The following is an 18767-nucleotide window of genomic DNA, read 5'->3' as shown; positions in this document are numbered from 1 at the left end:
TGAAAAAAATCCAAAATGACCTATTTTATGAAGCAATTAAGAATCTCACTTCCTCATATCATGCATTGAAAATACAGAAAACCAAGGTCTGAAAATTGAACCAGTCAATCAACAATATATTCCTTCACTATGATCCAAGCTTCATCCATTGGAATTTCCCAGAAGGAAATTTATAGTGAAAATTCCAAGATGAGTTGTTTACCCTATAAATCACTTTTTGGGTTTCCACCAGTAAACTCCATGAAATCACTTATAAGCTATAAAGGAAATTAAAGAAAACAGAACATGTAGTTAACAAGTAAATCATGCAATTAACAAGGAAGACATGCAATGACCCAAAATTATCATGTATTTCCCATGCATCCAGATTCATTTAAACCCATTGCTCTAAAATTTACCATCACAACCAACACTATAATCATGAATAAAATAATATAAAAACAAAAAAGTTTCTTTCATATCACTAAATCATTCATGTAAGAAATATCAATAACACAAAAAAAAACATATATATTATAACTGTAAAAGATTGGGACAAAAGTAGGGTGAGCCATGTTCCACCTCACCTTAGGGTTAGTTGTGCTACACTTTTTCTCATAGTTGGCCACCCCAACGCCAAACCTTGATGTCTTGAGGGAAAAACTAAACTCAGGGATTTAACACATATTTTATAGAACATATTTAATGCAAAAAGTGATGGCCACTCTCCTTCATACATAGAAAAACCCGAGTCTCTGTCATCACACCTCTTAACCAGTCACATGGTCTAAAGCTCTTTGGGTTCTGCCACCATTTCTCTTTCCAAATAAAATTTATGAGCGAGATAATATGAGAGAAAAGATAAGGAAAAAATAAGAACCATGAACCCCTTGATTATTTATCACTATTTTTATAATCACACCTTGACCCTCCATCTTCCCAATCTTTAACTAGAAGCTTCTTGGGAATACCAACCATCACATCAAGGGAAAATATTATTTATTCAAGCAAGGCTATGATTTCTCCCACCCAGATTAGATATTTTTCTCCCTAGTCAAGCTCCCCCCCCCCACCCCAAGCCATCATGATTTGTTGGATGCTCCCTTCCTTTAGCTCTAGATTTGTTATTAATAAAATAGAACAATACATCACATAATAAAGTTAAGTACATAATATATTTTTTGGTAACCCAACATTACAATCATTTCAATATATCACAAATTTTGGGGAAATGGAAAGGGGGTGTAACAATCCCCTATGTCTCAAAGGAACACCATCCTTAGTGTTCTCATCAATATTGGACGTTCTTTGATTGCAGCAACACTAACCTTGGTGTTGCCTTTCATTGCAACAATGGTCTTCATCCTTTCCTTAACTAAATCAAATATTTGGTTCTCCTCAATTGTTCTCCTTTTATCATTGTGTATGTTATGTTCAATTTGGCTAGCTTTGGACCCTATATAATTTCCTTGTATAAGAACAAAATTTCCTGCAAAAAATATATTACCCACATTTAGTATTACAGACTAAAATGATAAGTTTTATATGTGAAAACCATTGTTATATAACTTATAGTCTTAGGTACACAATGCCTCTCTTCTCTTGCATATCAGCCTGCATACTTCCAACAATGTTCCATTTAGTACCTATAACAAAAGATCAAGATCTCTCATGTGTTACAAATACTTTTCTTATTTAGCTAGTAATCCTTCTATAAGAATTTTTTTTTCTCCAAAATAAGATGAATCTATAATAGATAAGGTTTTAAACCAATACTTGGTATGGTTATTATTTCCCTCCTTTCCGTCCACAAGTAACAAGTTTATCTCACTGTTTGCATTGGATAGGCCCTCTTATATTCACATCCTAGTAAGCATGTGACAAATTTATTCTCCCACTAGTTACTCACCCATCTAGGCCAAGGAAACCCTCACCCTTGGGTGATATACATATCCTATCGATTTCCTATATGATATTATTGAAGATATTTTTAAATTATTATAGTCAAGTTCCCTTCTAGTGTGCTCTAACATAAATTACACTACATTTCTCATGGACTTTTATAATCAATGTGCCCTTTATGACTTTCTCCCATGAGGTAATCAAAGTGTGTCACAAGGTTGCAATGTCACCACGATGGCCTTGTTCCTATTCTCTTTGCTTCATCATTTTACATATATCACAAAATTCTATACCCATGAGATATGCTCAAAATTTTCAAATTATAGATTTTAATTTCCCAAATTTGCTTCATTCAGAAACTAGATCTCATAAACACAAGACTTTTAGTTATGATGTTGAGCTCCTTAATTGTAGGTGGTGATATTTTTATTTGTCATAATGGCTTCTTTCTCGCACCCCATTTCAGCACTATACCTACAATACGAACTTTTAATTAGCCAAATAATGGTAAGTGTTCATACATAAAGGAATTTCATTGCAAAATTTACAACATCCCTTGAAGTGATCTCAGAATTATTATGCAAATAATAATTCTATAACTTTCAATTGATTTTAGATAGATTGAAATGGAATTATAATTACATTATATATTTTCATCACAATCATTCTAAGCATTTATTAATGCAATCAAACATTTATTCCAACAACCCAAAGGGTCAAAACCGAGAGTTATATAACCATTTTCTCCATTAAGATACATATCTCTAAATTCATGAGTAATTAGTTTCCACTTTGTTTTGCAGAATGAGTTATTCATGCCCCTCATTTCACTACTCAACAATTCCTTAATATTATTAGGTTATTTCCTTTCATGGCATTCAATTATGCAATTGATTTTTCCATAAAACCAAGCATGCACTCAAAGCACCTAACATTTGTATCATCATGATTCATAATGCAAGTGTCATGACCTAATCATATCATATTAATTCATATATGCATCACAAAAATTCTAGTAATATTGAAAAACTGGAGGCTTCTTACCATTTTCATAACCCATTAGGTATTAATGAAAAACTTCCTTTCATATATCAACAATTTCGTGCAATTCTCACATTGACTAGGAAAAAACAATCCTTCCACCACATGTTCCTTACCGACGATATTAACATTATATGATTTAATCACTTGTCTTAAGCTTAGAAACTATTGTGCCAATACTTATTGACTCATGAAAAAAATTCAGTCCCTACAGTCCCTACAGTTACATCATACCTCCCACATTTTCATGTAATCTCTCAATGCATTACCAAACATATTTTATATCATGAGTGTATTGTTCATTCATTTAATTTTTGTTCAACATGGAAACTCAATGGATGCACATATTTGTATGATTTTACTAAATATTTATGTGCTGGCAAATTTTTTCCTTAAGTGAACCCCTTCTTGGGCATCCACACAATACATGTATTAAATTGAATAAGCAAGAGATATAAAATTAAACTAAAAATAATTCTTACCCAATTCCTTTAGATTTTTAGTTTAACTTGTTGTTTTCCTTCTTACTTGTAAGGGAGATTGCTAGAGGAAGATGGGATATTCAATTTCAACATGGAGGTTGAAATATCTTCATTTAATAGGTTTATTTTGTTTTATTTGGGCTAGAATACAAGAGGAAAAACACCACACCTCCTTGGGTGAACCCACAAGATAAAGGGGTCGAAATTAAATACAAGAGTGTGTTGTGCTAATAGGGGCAGAGTGGGACAAGGTCAATAGGATGAGGAGTGGCATAGAGAATTGTTGTAACAACATCCCCATGAACATGCAAACAAAAAAGAACCACTAGCTGTAAACTCAAAAACAAGATGAAGAGTGAAGGGCACATGATTTAACAATTGACATATGGTTGTGATAGTGGCAGTGGAGGCCACAAAGGGACTTCTTGAGAAGGATAAGAAAAATAATAGGGGGAATGCATTTGAGAGGCTTCCATGGAGAGAGAAGTACACGATTCAACCAAGGTAAAAGAATGATAACTTGTCTTGAAGAGGACGGATAACGAAGAAATAAAATTCGGGCAGAGTGAGTTTCTCAGTCGCAGACTAGTTGAAGAAGCTCAAGAGGGTTTTATGGTTGAAAATAAAGAGCAGTGGCTTGCCAAGAACTTGCAAAGCCACTCGTAGTGGTTTGAATTTGGACTAAAGAACCCACTTGTAAGCTTATGGATTGAGGAACCTACTAGCTAGGGGATAGAGATACTTAGGAACTTGGAGGTTGCGGAAACACCAGATGTGGCCCTGAGCTAGGAACACTAGTGTTTTCTTCTTTGAAGAACTATGTAACCAGGGTGATCTTTGTGCTTCCATGGTAGTTTATCTAGCTGAATAGCCTTCACATATTAAGCTCTCCTCCTTCTATGACTAATTGGTTGTTTGCCCAACGATTGAAGAGTTCACTATTTGTGGCTTCCCTTAGGAAACCACTTGGAAGTTGTGGATTAATGAATCTACTATCTTATCGATAGTTTTTCCAGCTAAAGAACCTTCCCATATTTGCATAAAGAATCGCCTCATGTGACTAAGAGTGGCTTGTCTTGGGACTAAAGAAACCACTAGGAAACATGTGGACTTATGAATCCATTGTTCTATCAATAATTTGTTTAGTTGAGGAACCTTCCCATGTTATGATGAAACTATTCCCTTTGATTATAGATTTGATTCTCTATGCTTACAAAGGATACTTGTGTTGTATTTAAATGAGCTAAGGCTCTGTGACATGATTATGGAAAACATATGAAGGAAAACAATTCCCCGTGTATTCGATTACCTAAATAGTTAGTGGATGGAGGTGGTGTAGCCTTAGGGACATTGTTTTGGCTGATAACATTGAGTTTACATAGGTAATAACTCCTACTTAAGATTTATAATTTGAATCAGGGGTGATAGTTGCAATAGATATTGGTTGTAGCTCGTTTGAGGTTGGGTGGTGAGTTGAAGCTCCAACTCAGTTTCAAGACTTCTCTTATAAGATAAGTGTTTAGTCAAGCTCTTGCGCATTGAATGTCATGCATATGCTTATTGTATCAATTTGATGACTTCTTTTAATGATGGTTCAATTTGCTGGTTTAATGCTTCTATTGAATTGAGGAACATAAATTCCTTTGTAAATGAATAATGGCAAGTTTTTTACTATTGATGAGAAATGACTAAATCTTATATTTCTATTAAGTTAATGTTTTCTTATTCTTCCATGTATTAAATTTCTACATATTATACACTAAGATTTTAAATTGTTTACATTATGATGAAAACATGAGGTTCCTTGATAAAAGAGGGATGATGTTACCATTGAATATCCTCTAAGGAATGTGATTATTATTGTGTCCATTATATGTCTGTATTTTGGTCTAAATGGCATGAGTAATGAGAGAGAGGCCCTCTCTATTAATTTAATTGAATGCTTGAATTTAAATAACTTGGTTATCAGGGTCTAGTTTTTGTATCGTAAAACTCAGGAGGTCACTGTTGGGATGGACTCAGTTTGTATTAAGATAAAGAGGGATAAGCCTTGTTCCTTGTAGCGCCCTAATGGAGAGGCACCATGATTGTATGTTGAGGGCTCGATAGAGTCATGCATGGTATCATATAAATTTTGATGTATCTACATTTATATGCGTAGGGGTAAATTCAATAAGGGTAGGAAAAACCGGCTAATTGTTGATGTCCACACTCGTGTGTGTGTGTGTGTTTATAACATGACCTGGAACTGTCAAGTGATAGGAGGAGTTATCATCCTAAGGCCTTGGGGCACCAGGCCACTAGAGGGTTAAATAATGTGCATATGTGGCCTAGGGAGATGGGGCCAGGATGGATGGTAGGTCTGATGATTGATGGTCGAGGCATCACTTAGGCCACAGGACCAATAAATTGTGTGAACACTAAGAACACCAAATTTTATTAAAATGGAGAAATTCAAATTTACAAGGGGTCGAGAAGCTAGTGGGGCAAAGGATTCATGGTGTGTGACACGAAAAGAGGGGGTTGACATGCTGCCTTCATGGCATGGAAAATGACACTCAAAATTGACCTTTTGGTAGGGCTAAGTGGGAGTAAATTGAGTGATGCATGGAACTTCGATAGGAGGCCATGCAGAGGTTATGATGTTAGCATGATGTTAAGTCAGAGGGCATTGTAAAAGTGATAGCGAAGTGGGCCAACAAATAGAGGCTATTAGAAGGGAAAGTGTACAACAGGTTATGGGAAAATTGTTATCTCAAGCACCAGCCATCGGGTAGTGCACATATGTGCCAAGTGTTGTGAAGGGAAATGGATGGATGCCAATAGATGGATGGAATAGCCAGAAGTAAACGAGAATGTCATAATGCTAGATTATTGGGTACCGAACCTAGAGCGTAGGGGTTAAGTGTGAAGGGGGGTGAAGAGTCTGCATTGATAGTCTGTGGTAGACGAAGAGCCCTCCATTGAGTAATGTGAATTTTAATGTCCCATAATTCTTGGGTTGTTAATAGGGTCTAGGAGGAAAATGCATTATAATGGGGAATGGTAAATTGTAACCCATGGGCGGGGGTCTAATGGGGGCCATAAGGGGGTGATGTGGCCCATTCAAGAATGACCTAGTCAAGGATGACATATGATGTGGAATTTCCAAGAGTGATACATGGCATGTCATGGATTGCCAGATGGGCACTACGTGGGGTCCAAATGGGTGCCACATGGCACAACCAAGTGACATGGCAAACGATCGCTAGGTAAATGTTTAATCAACCATATATTTCAATCCATAAGTCAGATTGGGGTAAAATTTATATCTTCATAAAGGTATTGATGAGAAAGACATGATGATGTTGCTTATTTTGTACTTTGAGAAGTTTAAAAAAAGATCGAAAAATTTAGACCCCATTTTCATAATAGGAATTTGGAGATCGAGTCATCATATTAACTCCCTCCTATTAGCCTTAATGTGGGCTATGGTTGGTAAGGGGGTATGTTAGAAAGTGATATCAGAGAAAATTTTCAATGCTAAGCCTTTCATAATAAGTTGGTGCCCTCTTACATAATTAATAGAGTAGTAGGTGCAATGCTTGGATCATTCGAGATGGAGTGGAGCTCTAGCTCTAGATGCAACAATAGAATGAATATGATTGTATACTAATTGTAACATTTGATTGTGCATTGTATTCTTACTACAAGGATGTTATGGTATGATTGATTTTATTGAAAAATGAAAGGGTATTGCATGTGTTTTCTAATAGGATTTTGAAGGTGTGGATAGTCTATTGTTGTGACCATGGATGCTTGTTATTTCCTTATTTTTGTAGAACTTCTTCCATGATTTTGGTGCATAATTGTTATAGTGCAACAAGATTATTGGCTAAGTGGTATGTTCTTACACACTTGTGATGAATGTGCATGTGAAGCTCTCAACATAAGAGGGATTGGGGAAATCCCTGTGTTGCTTGTATTACATAGTATATCTATTTCTAATTGGATATATGTGTATCTATATATATATATATGTGGGGGGGGGGATTTTTGTTCTCAATATTTTAAATATCTTTTATGATATAGGAAGTTTTCTAAATTTTAAAATTGTATGACTCGTATTTGTGTGTGTGTGTGTGTGTAAAAGCATTCTTGTATTAGGATGCAGTGAAGGAACATTGATGTTTCCTCGTATGACACGATTTTAGTAGAGAACCATAATAGTAGTAGGATAAGCAAGTTATCCTTAAAAGTATGACTATGTAAGTGACAAGAATTACAATTGGCATGTTTGGGTAACCTGATAAGGCTACCTAATGAGTTTCAAGGAACTTGGAGTAGCCAAGTGAGTTGGTTTAATCCATGGGATAATGGACCATGATATGGAAACCATGAAAATTTCACAAAGGAGCTTCTATAAACCTTTATCTTACCCGATTGGGATAATATAAATAAGTTGTCTAATGATATTCCCAATTATGTGAGGAATCAATGGGGAAGGGGAAATACTGAGCTAATTGATGATTTTAATTATCATGTGATTATGAATTTTATGTGCCCATGTTGTATCATGATTAATGACAAGGAAATTTTGATGGTTGTGGCAGTAGGTATATGAACTATTAACTGAAGTCCTTGACCATAGGATTGGGCATGTGCTTCACTAAGTGTTGTTCCCATGTCAAAAGAGAGTTTGGTGGAGCAAAGATGCTTAGATGACAGTTAGGATGAGAAACCTAGAAGGCTTTTTGGTTGAGAATCATAGAGCACTAGTTGTGCACTCGGGGCTAATAAACCGAGTGGAGACTATGCCAGTTGAGTACTTTTGAGAGGTTAAGGTACCTTAGCGATAGTGGGTTGATAACACCTGATGTCACCTAGGGGGAAGGCTAAGAACACAGGTGGAAGCACCATTGAGAAGTTGCTGGAAAAGTTCACTCTTATTCCAATAGAGGGAAACATAACTAAAAAACCTCATATATATATATATATATATATATCTATATATATATATATATATATATATATATATATCAAAAAGATGAATTAAGACCCTTTGTGCTCTACCTGAATCCCTACACTAGACAGTTTTGTGAAACAATGAGAATCTGTTGAGAACAGATGATAAGTGGGATTTGATAATAACATGTGTGTGAATGGTTGAGTACCCATCCATGGGACTAGATGTGAAGATGGTGTTGACTAAATATTATGTGGAGTGGGATAACCACAATAAGTATTATGCCTTGGGTCTAAGAAAACACTCATTGTTGGAAACCACACTAAGTGGTTAAATTGGAGCGATGCTGAATGTAGTACCTTAAGGGATGAGAAGATATTAAAATGGGCTAGGCCTAAAATACAAAGAGGGAAAGAGTTAATATTTAAATTATTTCGATTTATTTATGATGAATCTCATGAACTATTATATGGAATGATATAGGAATGTATGGAACTACCCAACTTGGATGAATAAATCTCATTGAAAAGATGAAAAACAAAAACTTGAAGATATTAGAGTGTCCAACAAAATTACTATAAATTTCAAAAAGAGACATTGAAAGATGGTTGATTTAATGGATTCTATATCCATTAAGTTTCTAGGCAAAAAACTTTGTATGTGAAAGCTTAATATAAATGAGCTGTAAATATAAATCTCATTGTGATTTATGTTGTAATTAAGCATGTGTTCTTTTGTGTTTAGGAATCGGAACACCAAGGATGTTGTTCCTCCAAAGGGGTGTGGTTTTTGACAACCCATGGCTTATTCTCCTATCATAAAAAATTTCATTATTTTTACTAAAATTAAAATGGTTGAGAAATTGCGACACATTTTCCACGACTTGGGGAAGGAAGATTGCTTGAGGAAGCTGGAATATTTAATTTCAACATGCAGGCTGAAGTATTTTCCTTTAATAGGATGACATGTTTTAATTAGGTTGGAAGAGAAGAGGACAACCACCGTACCTCCTTGGGTGAACCCACAAGGAAAATAGGACAAAATTAAATACAAGAGTGGGCTACATTAGCAAGGGCAGAGCGAGTAGAGGATGATAGGTTGAGGATTAATGTAGGGAGTTCTTGTAATGACATCCCCAAAACCACACAAACACAAAAGAACCACTAGCTAGAGACTGACAGACAAGACAAAGAGTGCAGGGTGAACGATTCAACAACTAACATACATTTGTGACAATGGCAATGGAGGTTGTGAGGGGATTTATTGATAAGGAGAAGGAAAAGAAGGAGGGGATTTAATGTAAGAGGATTATATGGATGAAGAAGCATTAAAGTTAGCCAGGGGAAAGGAACAAGAATTATTCATGAAGAGGAAGGAAAACAAATAAAGAATATTGGGACAAAGGTAGTCACTTAGTAATAGACTAGCTGAAGAATCCAAAGAGAATTTGTTGGCTAAGGATAGAGAGAAGTGGCTTTTCATTAAATAATGATGACACCTAGAGTGGTTTGATCAGGGACTGAAGAACCCACTGGGAAGCTTGTGGATTGAGGAAACTACTAGATAGGGGAAAGATATATTTAGGTACTTGGAGGCTAAGGAAACAATAACTGTGTCCTTGGGCTGGGAACACTAGTGCTTACTTCTCTAAATAACTACATAACAAGGATGATATATGTGCTTCCATAATACTTTTTCCACCTGAAGAACCTTCCCATATTGAGCTCTCCTTCTCCCGTGATGGAGTGATCGTTTTCCAAAGGACTAAAGAATCCATAAAGTGTGGCTTGCAATAGGAAACCACTGGGAAGTTATGGACTAATGAATCTACTATCTTATCAATAGTTTATCTAGTCGAAGAACCTTCCCATATTTGCATAAAGGCTCACCTCATGTGACTAAGAGTGGCTTGTCTTGGGATTGAGTGATTGTTTGCATAAGGACTGAAGAATCCATAAAGTGTGGCTTGCCTTGGGAAACCACTAGGAATTTATGGACAAATGAAACTACTATCCTATCATTAGTTTTCTAGTTGAAGAAACTTCCCATATTTGTAGAAAGGCTCTCTTCATGTGACTAAGAGTGGCTTTTCTTGGGACTGATGAAACCAGTGGGATACTTATGTACTGATGAATCTACTATTCCATTAGTAGTTTGTCCAGTTGAGGAACCTTCCCATGTCAGGATGAAACTAATCCCTTATATTGGAGATGTTGTACCTTGGAAGACAACCTTTGACTGAGGAGAGGTCACTTCCCAAGACATTTATTCAAAATAATGAAAATATGGATTGGTTGTCCCATTGTTTAAACCACAAAGATTATTTTTAAAGGCAATGCTTCTTAATCTTTAATGGAAAGAAACACTTTGTCTGAAGTGGTCTTCTGATGTTGGTCACAAATTAAATGAAATAAGAAAGATAGTGGAAAGTCTCCAACAAGGATGATATCTATGCTTCCATAATACCTTTTCCACCTGAAGAACCTTCCCATATTGAGCTCTCCTCCTCCCGTGACTGAGTGATGGTTTGCCTAAGGATTGAAGAATCCATAAAGTGCGACTTGCTTTAGGAAACCACAGGGAAGTTATGGACTGATGAATCTACTATCCTATCAATAGTTTTTCTAGTTGAAGAACCTTCCCATATTAGCATAAAGGCTATCCACATGTGACTAAGAGTGGCTTGTCTTGGGACTGAGTGATGGTTTACCTAAGGATTGAAGAATCCATAAAGTGTAGATTACTTTAGGAAACCACTCGAAAGTTATGGACTGATGAATCTACTATCCTATCAATAGTTTCTCTAGGTTAAGAACCTTCCCATATTTACAGAAAGGCTCTCCTCATGTGACTAAGAGTGGCTTATATTGGGACTGATGAAACTAGTGGGATACGTATGGACTGATGAATCTACTATTCCATTAGTAGTTTTTCAAGTTGAGGAACCTTCCCATGTTAGGATGAAACTAATCCCTTAGATTGGAGATGTTTTACCTTGGAAGACAACCTCCGACTAAGGAGAGGTCAGTGCCTAAGACATTTATTCAAAATAATGAAAATATGGATTGGTTGTCCCATTGTTCAAACCTCAGAGATTATTTTTAAAGGCAATGCTTCTTAATCTTTAATGGAAAGAAACACTTTGTCTGAAGTGGCCTTTTGATGTTGGTTAAAAATTAAATGAAAGAAGAAAGATAGTGGAAAGTCTCCAACATACGTTCCTTAATGCAGTATTTTTGTTTTCAAATTTAGAAGAAATTATAATTAATAGAATAGGAAAGATAAGTGCATCATTAAGGAATTTTAACTTTGAATTACATAGAATTGGTTTGCAGAATTGTAATATTAAAGAGCAACCACTTCATTACTCTTTATCATGAAGAAAACATTAAATGAAACAAAGAGAAAATACATTTGTACTCAACAGGTGTCTGGAATCATTAAAACTTCTTCATTACATTCCATATAAATATGAAAAGATACAAGTGTTTTCTGTTTCTGAGGTCTAAAACTCATAACCCACATTTCTCTTTCTAAAAAAGATTTATACAAAATCTCAAAAGATAGTTATAAAATTGTCAACTACCCAAACTTTCGTAACTTCCTAACTACTTCAAAACTAATAGTTCTTTGAAACTCTATAATATTTCTTTCGAACTCTAAAATAGTTCTTTTGAAAATATTACAATAGTGGAAAAGTTAAATATTAATATGATTGAAAAATGTATGACAAGTGGTGTTTTTCTATTTGGTGATTTGAGATTGGGCTGCACATGAAGGTACTACTTCTGTAGTAGTTGTTAATGGTGACATCCATTCCTTGCACTTTCTCCATATGGTTGTATTAGGACTGGGAGTTTTGTCAACCTTTGAATGTGCCTTCCTAAAATTTGTAATTCTGTTATATTTTGGCTTGTCCACAAAAATAGTTCTCATCAACCATGACAATTGAAAATCCCCGTGCAAATAGTTTACAATAGTTATTCCTTTCAACACTATTTTTCTTTCATGAGTTGATCCAATTTTTGTTTTTGCCTCCACCATAAGAGTCTCATAAGTTTCCCAAGGTAATAAATTACCTTGTTGGAAGGCAAAGTTTCTCTTGTTATCTTATCAAAATCAATGTTGAATTTCATTAGAGTTGCCTTGACCTCTGTTAATTTTGTCTTTATTGTTTTCACGTAGAGGTTCTTCATAATAATTTTTTTTATCTCTAATACATATTCATATCTATCTTGAACACCTAATTCCCTTAATGTTATAGACATTTTTGTGCCTAACAGCATGGAGCATGAAATTTCAATAATCTGAGGGATCCAAAGTCCCTAAACATGTTGTTCTTACCCCTAGAGGAACAAGGTCAGCAAACCACAGCACTGAAAATCAGTTCTCCACCTGAAAACACTAAAAAACAAGCAGTTTCTGGATCATGTCAGCTGCTCCATTGAGCATCTGCGCTGAATGTCAACTGCTCCACTATGTACCTGCGCTGAATGTCAAAACTAATGAAGGCTACCTGCACTGGGCGAGATTGGCCAAGTGGCACAGTCATTCTGCAAGGTGTCAACTGCCCAGGAAGCTTCCAAACTGACACTTGGGTCAAGGAATTCGCCTTGTGATGAGTAAGAGGGTCTTGATCTCCAAGTGGAAGCAAGAATCTCCAAGTGGACTCAAGAACTGAAGATTAACTAAAGAGGGAGAGGACACTAGTCAGCTTCATGCCAGTCTCAAGATGACTCATCCTTTCTCCAAAACCCTATATATAGAACTCTCTCATGAGGTCTAGGGAGGCTGGAATTTTGTGCAAGTAAGGAAGTGCTGTTGGTTTGTGTATAGAACTATTGGGTGATTGCTTGAAGGAGGTGAAGAGGAGATTTCTTTCTGCTGGGAGGTGTTGCTGGATTGGGCCTATTATGGTTGTAACTCTCTCAGAACTTTACTTCTTCTATTAATAAAGTATTTGAGGTTCTTCTATATGCATGTGTCTTTATGGTGAATAGATGCTTGTATATTTGATTTATGCTAATCCCTGAATCGATTATGGATGTATGCTTCTTGTAGTTTCCTTTTCTTGTGCTTTTACAGGATCTTTGTGTAGCTGGGTCGGTAAAAGAGCAAGGAGCTAGGAGAAAGCAGCAAGGAGTGAAGACTGGATCGACTATTAAGCGCAAGATAACGGTTAGTAGATCATCCTTCTCTTCCCTCTCTCATCTCATAAAGAAGTAATCTTGAATAGCTTTGCATTCAGTTGTTGCTGAGGTATTATCACCCTTAGAGTGGGATAGGGTCATTCCGTATTGGATACTTTTCCCAACAACAAATTGGCGACTCCACTAGGGATCGTATCTTGTTGGTTACTTGTGTTTTTGCTATTGATTTTATAAACAAAGGGAGTACCGAATCGAACTGTGTTCGAATCTTTCGAATGCAAAGTAGAGGGCAGCTACTCTAGCTCAGTTTCTGGGCAAGTTTATAATTTGAAGAGCTGATCCACAAGGACTCTAATAAGCTCTTAGTGATAGCTTTTCATCCTCCTTGTCATTCCTTAGTGTGTCCTTCACTGATAGCTTCTGATTTGAGCAAAAACTGTGAATTTTTGAGCAATCTGTGACCCGGAACCAAGAGAGACGAAAGTCTCGTTCTTCAGTGCAGGCTGTACAAAGGTTGTTTGCATTTCAGCGCAGTTCCTGAAGGGGCTACCTGCGTTGAAGGTCAAACAGGCAGTGTTCCACCTGCGCTGGACCAGTCCTGCCTTATGCTGCTGGGGTTTCCTGCTGTGTCTTGCCTTGTTTTCACTTTTGTTTTTGTTGTTTGTTACCAGTCAGTAGGCCTATCTGAAACCAACTTTCCTTGTCACTATTCCGCCTTGGTTGTATAAAGAAACTATGTTTGTTCTTTGTGTATTTATTGTACATTTACAGTTTCCCATAACGAAAGTGAACTAGTCTTGCTGTGGCCTCTTAGATCTAGACATGTTATAAAATGTCGTTTTGATCTTAAGAGTTAGTTTGTTTGCTGTTCATAGCTGATTGAGCTTTTGCTTTTGTCATATGGTTTGAATTTATATATTTCTAGTGTCGAAACAAGTAAACCTTAAGGTGTCTTTTGATTTTGGACAAGCTTGTTTGTTTTCACTTGAAATTGAATTCAAAATTATACAACAGCTTTCTTTTTGCATTTCACCAACATTAAGAAAGAGAAAAGAAATACTTGCATTGTGCATATGCATTATGACAGTTTGCATGTTGATTTAGGAAAATGCATTAGTGTGTGCTCTATGATCTGTGAGAAAAGGTGTTATCTTTCTTTTCCCTCAGTAGTTAAGGTTTTCAAAGTTGAAAGATTGAAAAGCTTGCTTATCATCTTAGACTGCATTCAGGAGTGTTACTATACATCTCGTGGTGATCCATAAAGGCAAACTGCTAAACAAGATCAACCTTAAAATAAATTGAATTTACATAACAACGCATTGAAACATAACACAAACATCTAGAGGTCTAAGCTAGAGACGTGTTCCGGCGTCGTTAAACGTGATATCTTAGCGTTGAGTGGTTGGGTGATTCCTCCACGGTGAAGCGATAAGTATCAATACGGACTTGTGCTCCCACGTACCGTCGCGTATATATTGGGAGACCCCTATAGGATCAAAGCCTTTATCCAATAGGAAACCGTGTCGGCCGCCCTACTGATCGCAATGCAGTGAACACAGCATTCACGAAGATCGACCACCCGTATTGTAAAACGTATTCTGTGGTTTTGCGAAAAGTTTGGCACACCCTCTGCCTAGAACTCCAGAGCAGTTTCTTTTGGCCTTTTTCAAACTCTATAACTGAAAAAGTCCATCCGAGCATTTCTCACTTCGGGCTCGTTAAAACATCGAAGGAGACTAGAGTCATCTTTAGCTTTTTCTCGACTCTTAAAAAGTGAAAAATCAAGTTGTGTCTAAGCGTCGTTATAAAATTTATTTTAAACGGAACATAATCACCTCCTATTCCCGCATTGATCTTAAGTTGAGAACATGGAACGCCCCAACCAAGGAACTCCACATGATGGAAATCCTAGTCCATTCTCCTCTTGGGGAGAAGTTGGTGCGCCCCACATGGCCACATTGTCGCTTCCAGGACTGACAATTGGCCTGCCTATTTGGATATTCTCAACTAATGTAGTTCAGACCACCATGATTCCTGAGCAGTCGAGTCAACTGTTAGATCAGTCTAGAGCTGCCCACTAGCCTTCCACTTCTTATAACTCTTCCTCTAATCCTCCATCTTCACAAGGTGGGGCTGGCAAAAGCCAAGCTCCCATGGAGAAGAAGGAAAAGAAGAAGAAAGAAAAGAAGAAGAAGGAGCCTAAGGCGACTGGGGGCAAACAAAAGACATCTGACAAAAACCCACACACAGCACAGACCGGGCCTAAATCGCCATGTGTCATATGTAGAGGAGACCACTTCCATAGAGATTGTCCCTGTATTCCCCGGATACTAAGGGACTGGTCACCTCGTTTGCACAATTCGGGGGCATCAACCTCTGATAACCATGTTGATTGCGTACCATCAACCAGCGAAAGTGAAGGTTCAAGACAAAGAGGGGGAGCAAGATCCCCCTGCAGACTGTGCGAAGGTGGTCACACCATCCACCGTTGTCCCTTCTTAGACGAAGCGAAGAGAGTTTTGGAAGATCGCCCGGTTTCACCGATAATACTTCCTCCTGGATACAAAAAACTCGTGCTAAGTCCTTCGTTGGTTGAAAACACAGCTGGCCCGCTCAAGTGGTCAGCTGAAGCGTCAGTCATTGAAAATGAACCTACTGAATCCAGACCAGACGAAAGTCTAAAGGTCGATATGGCAGTTGACCCGGTTCTTCCTTCAGAGGTTTCATCCTCAAATGACACCGTCACTGAAGATTCATCTTCAAATGACACCCTCACTGAAGAGAATAAGGATGACACCATCCAGATTCTTTTCATCAACACAGATTCTGATGAGCATCAGGGCAATGCGCCCATTCCTTTATCGCAGGAAGGAACATCGTCAGGATCGTATCCGGCCGTGTATTCGGTCCCACCACCAAGCAACCTGGTTGTGTCCTTTGATTGGAACCAACTAGGCAGACCCCGGTTACCAGCCAGTATACCATTCAGAATCATAGTCCAAATCTACAGAATGGTAATGGCTGGAACTATCATTGATGAACGGGCATCTGTGAGTATCCTTTCCTCTATTGCTTGGAAAGCACTGGGTTCCCCGACGCTTTTTCCTGAGATGAGAAATCTCTCAGGTTTTGATAAAGGAACTAGTCGACCATTAGGGATCCTCCCCAATGTGCCTGTTACATTGAAAGGGAAGACCGTTCAAATGAACGTGATGGTCGTTCAAGGACCCTTGGATTATAACCTACTCCTTGGACGAGACTATATATATTGCATGGGAGCTATAGTCTCCTCACTCTTTAGAGTAATGTGTTTTCCACACGAAGGAAGAATGGTCAAGCTCGTAGACCAACTTTCATTTCCGGGATCACGCATCGCAAATAGTCAAATACCAACCCTCAATGGTCTATTCACCCAAGAAATGTCTCCACCCCCAGTCCTCCTGCCCAATGAGTGCGAGTGATTCGGAAAGATGGGACTAGAACCCAGGGGGCATGCATCCTGGTTTGCTTCGGGCAGAGGAAACCCTGGGTATAAGGTAGAATTTCCGCGAAAGAATATGACTAGTCCGTACCTCGTCCGAAAGAAGGAAGAGGGGTTGTTCTGGAACAGGATTCTTTTGTCAAAGTTATTTGTTTGACAAAGGTCATTCACCTGTGTCTAAACAGGTAGGCTACCAAAGAAAGGGATTCTTTTGCGGCAGCAAATTGTAACCATCTTTGGGTAAAAGGCAAGCCTCACCCATTAAAACTAATGTTTTAGAGGATAAGTAGGGGCAGCCTCCAAAGAAAGAGATTCCTTTGCTGCAACAAATAGTAACCATCTTTGAGTAACCTAATGATAGACATCGCCGAAGAAAGAGTTTCATTTGCGGCAGCAAATGAAACCATTTTTTGGATAACCTGAAAGAGGCAAGCCTCACCCTTTAAAACAAATGTTTTATCGGATAAGTAGGGGCAGCCTTGAAATTGTACTTTATACCTGGGGGCATGCAAACCTTTTGGAGTGTAAGCAAAGAGCGGTCATTGATCGTTTCCTAACTTACATAAAGAAAGGATGGGGGGCAAAGGTCAAAATTTGCCAAAGAGCATAGCTTATGTAAGGTGCAAGCTCTATAAAAATTGGAATCTTGCAGGAAGACATTTCTTATCTTATGACTGGTATATCGAGCAGTTTTACCGCAGAATTTATGCTCGTTAAAAAATAGAAAAGCGAGATCCGAGCAGTTTTAGCGTCATAGTTCATGCTCGTTAAAAAATAAACATAAGCTTTTGAGCAGTGTTTTGGCGCATTCAAGCTCTTTAAAAAATGAACCCAGTACCGGTAAATAACCATTGTGATCGTAAATTTATTAGCCATAAAATCCTTGGTCGTGTTTTGCACCTGCCACCTCCATTTCATTTGGACAACCATTCACCTCCATATGATTGTTTACGCATTTTGAGGAACAGCTGCGAAGAGTGATTTCACTTAGCCATCCTTGTGACACTGCCGTGATTGGAAAATTCCAACCTGTACCTGGAATCTGTTGCTATCCCTGTTTATCACTCGTTCCTCAAAAGACGAGTCTTCTTTGAGCTCTTTTCTCCTGACTCGTAAAATATGAAAAGTTTGCCGAGTTTTGGCCTTCCAGTTCGTTAAAGTGACCGGAAGAGCTATCCCTCCTCTAGATTTTAATCTTTTTGGACCTGAGGGATTATTACACAAAAAGGTCGAGCGCTTGTTTTATTCGGCTCGTTAAAATTATCGAAAACTCATCCCTTCTGTATTGTTTTATACTTTTTCGGACTTAAGGGATTAGATGACGAAAAAGGAATTTTGCAGTTAACTTTATGTACCTTTTCAGACTCTCTAAAAATGAAAAGGACCGAGTTTTCCTTGTCGTTAGACTCGTTAAAATGATTAAATAGCGACAAACTTGTCTTTAGACGAGAACGAGTTTCCCTATCGCTAGGCTCGTTAAAACATAGCGATGGGCTTGCCCGAAGGGCAGGTTATAGAACAAGCATATGTTATCCTCCTCAAGCTTGACAAAAATAAAGAGGTACTGGTCAGAAATGTCTGGGGAAAAATTGGGAGAACCTCGAAGCTTTAATGGTAGCAAGTTGCTCTTGAACATGACACTTTGTCCTCCGTATCACATCGGGTTGGGTTGTTTCATTCACCGGTCTCATCACCATGGTCCTCGCCAAACCATCCACATTTGGGGTAATGCTACCGATCCATCACATTAGTGTCATTATATGTTCAAGAGATGTGTTCAGAAAGAG

The sequence above is a fragment of the Pinus tabuliformis genome, chromosome 1_2, assembly GCF_031772625.1.
Source record: "Pinus tabuliformis cultivar Carrire ecotype Pingquan chromosome 1_2, CPIR1, whole genome shotgun sequence".
Classification (NCBI taxonomy): Eukaryota; Viridiplantae; Streptophyta; class Pinopsida; order Pinales; family Pinaceae; genus Pinus; species Pinus tabuliformis.
This window is presented reverse-complemented; position numbering follows the sequence as displayed.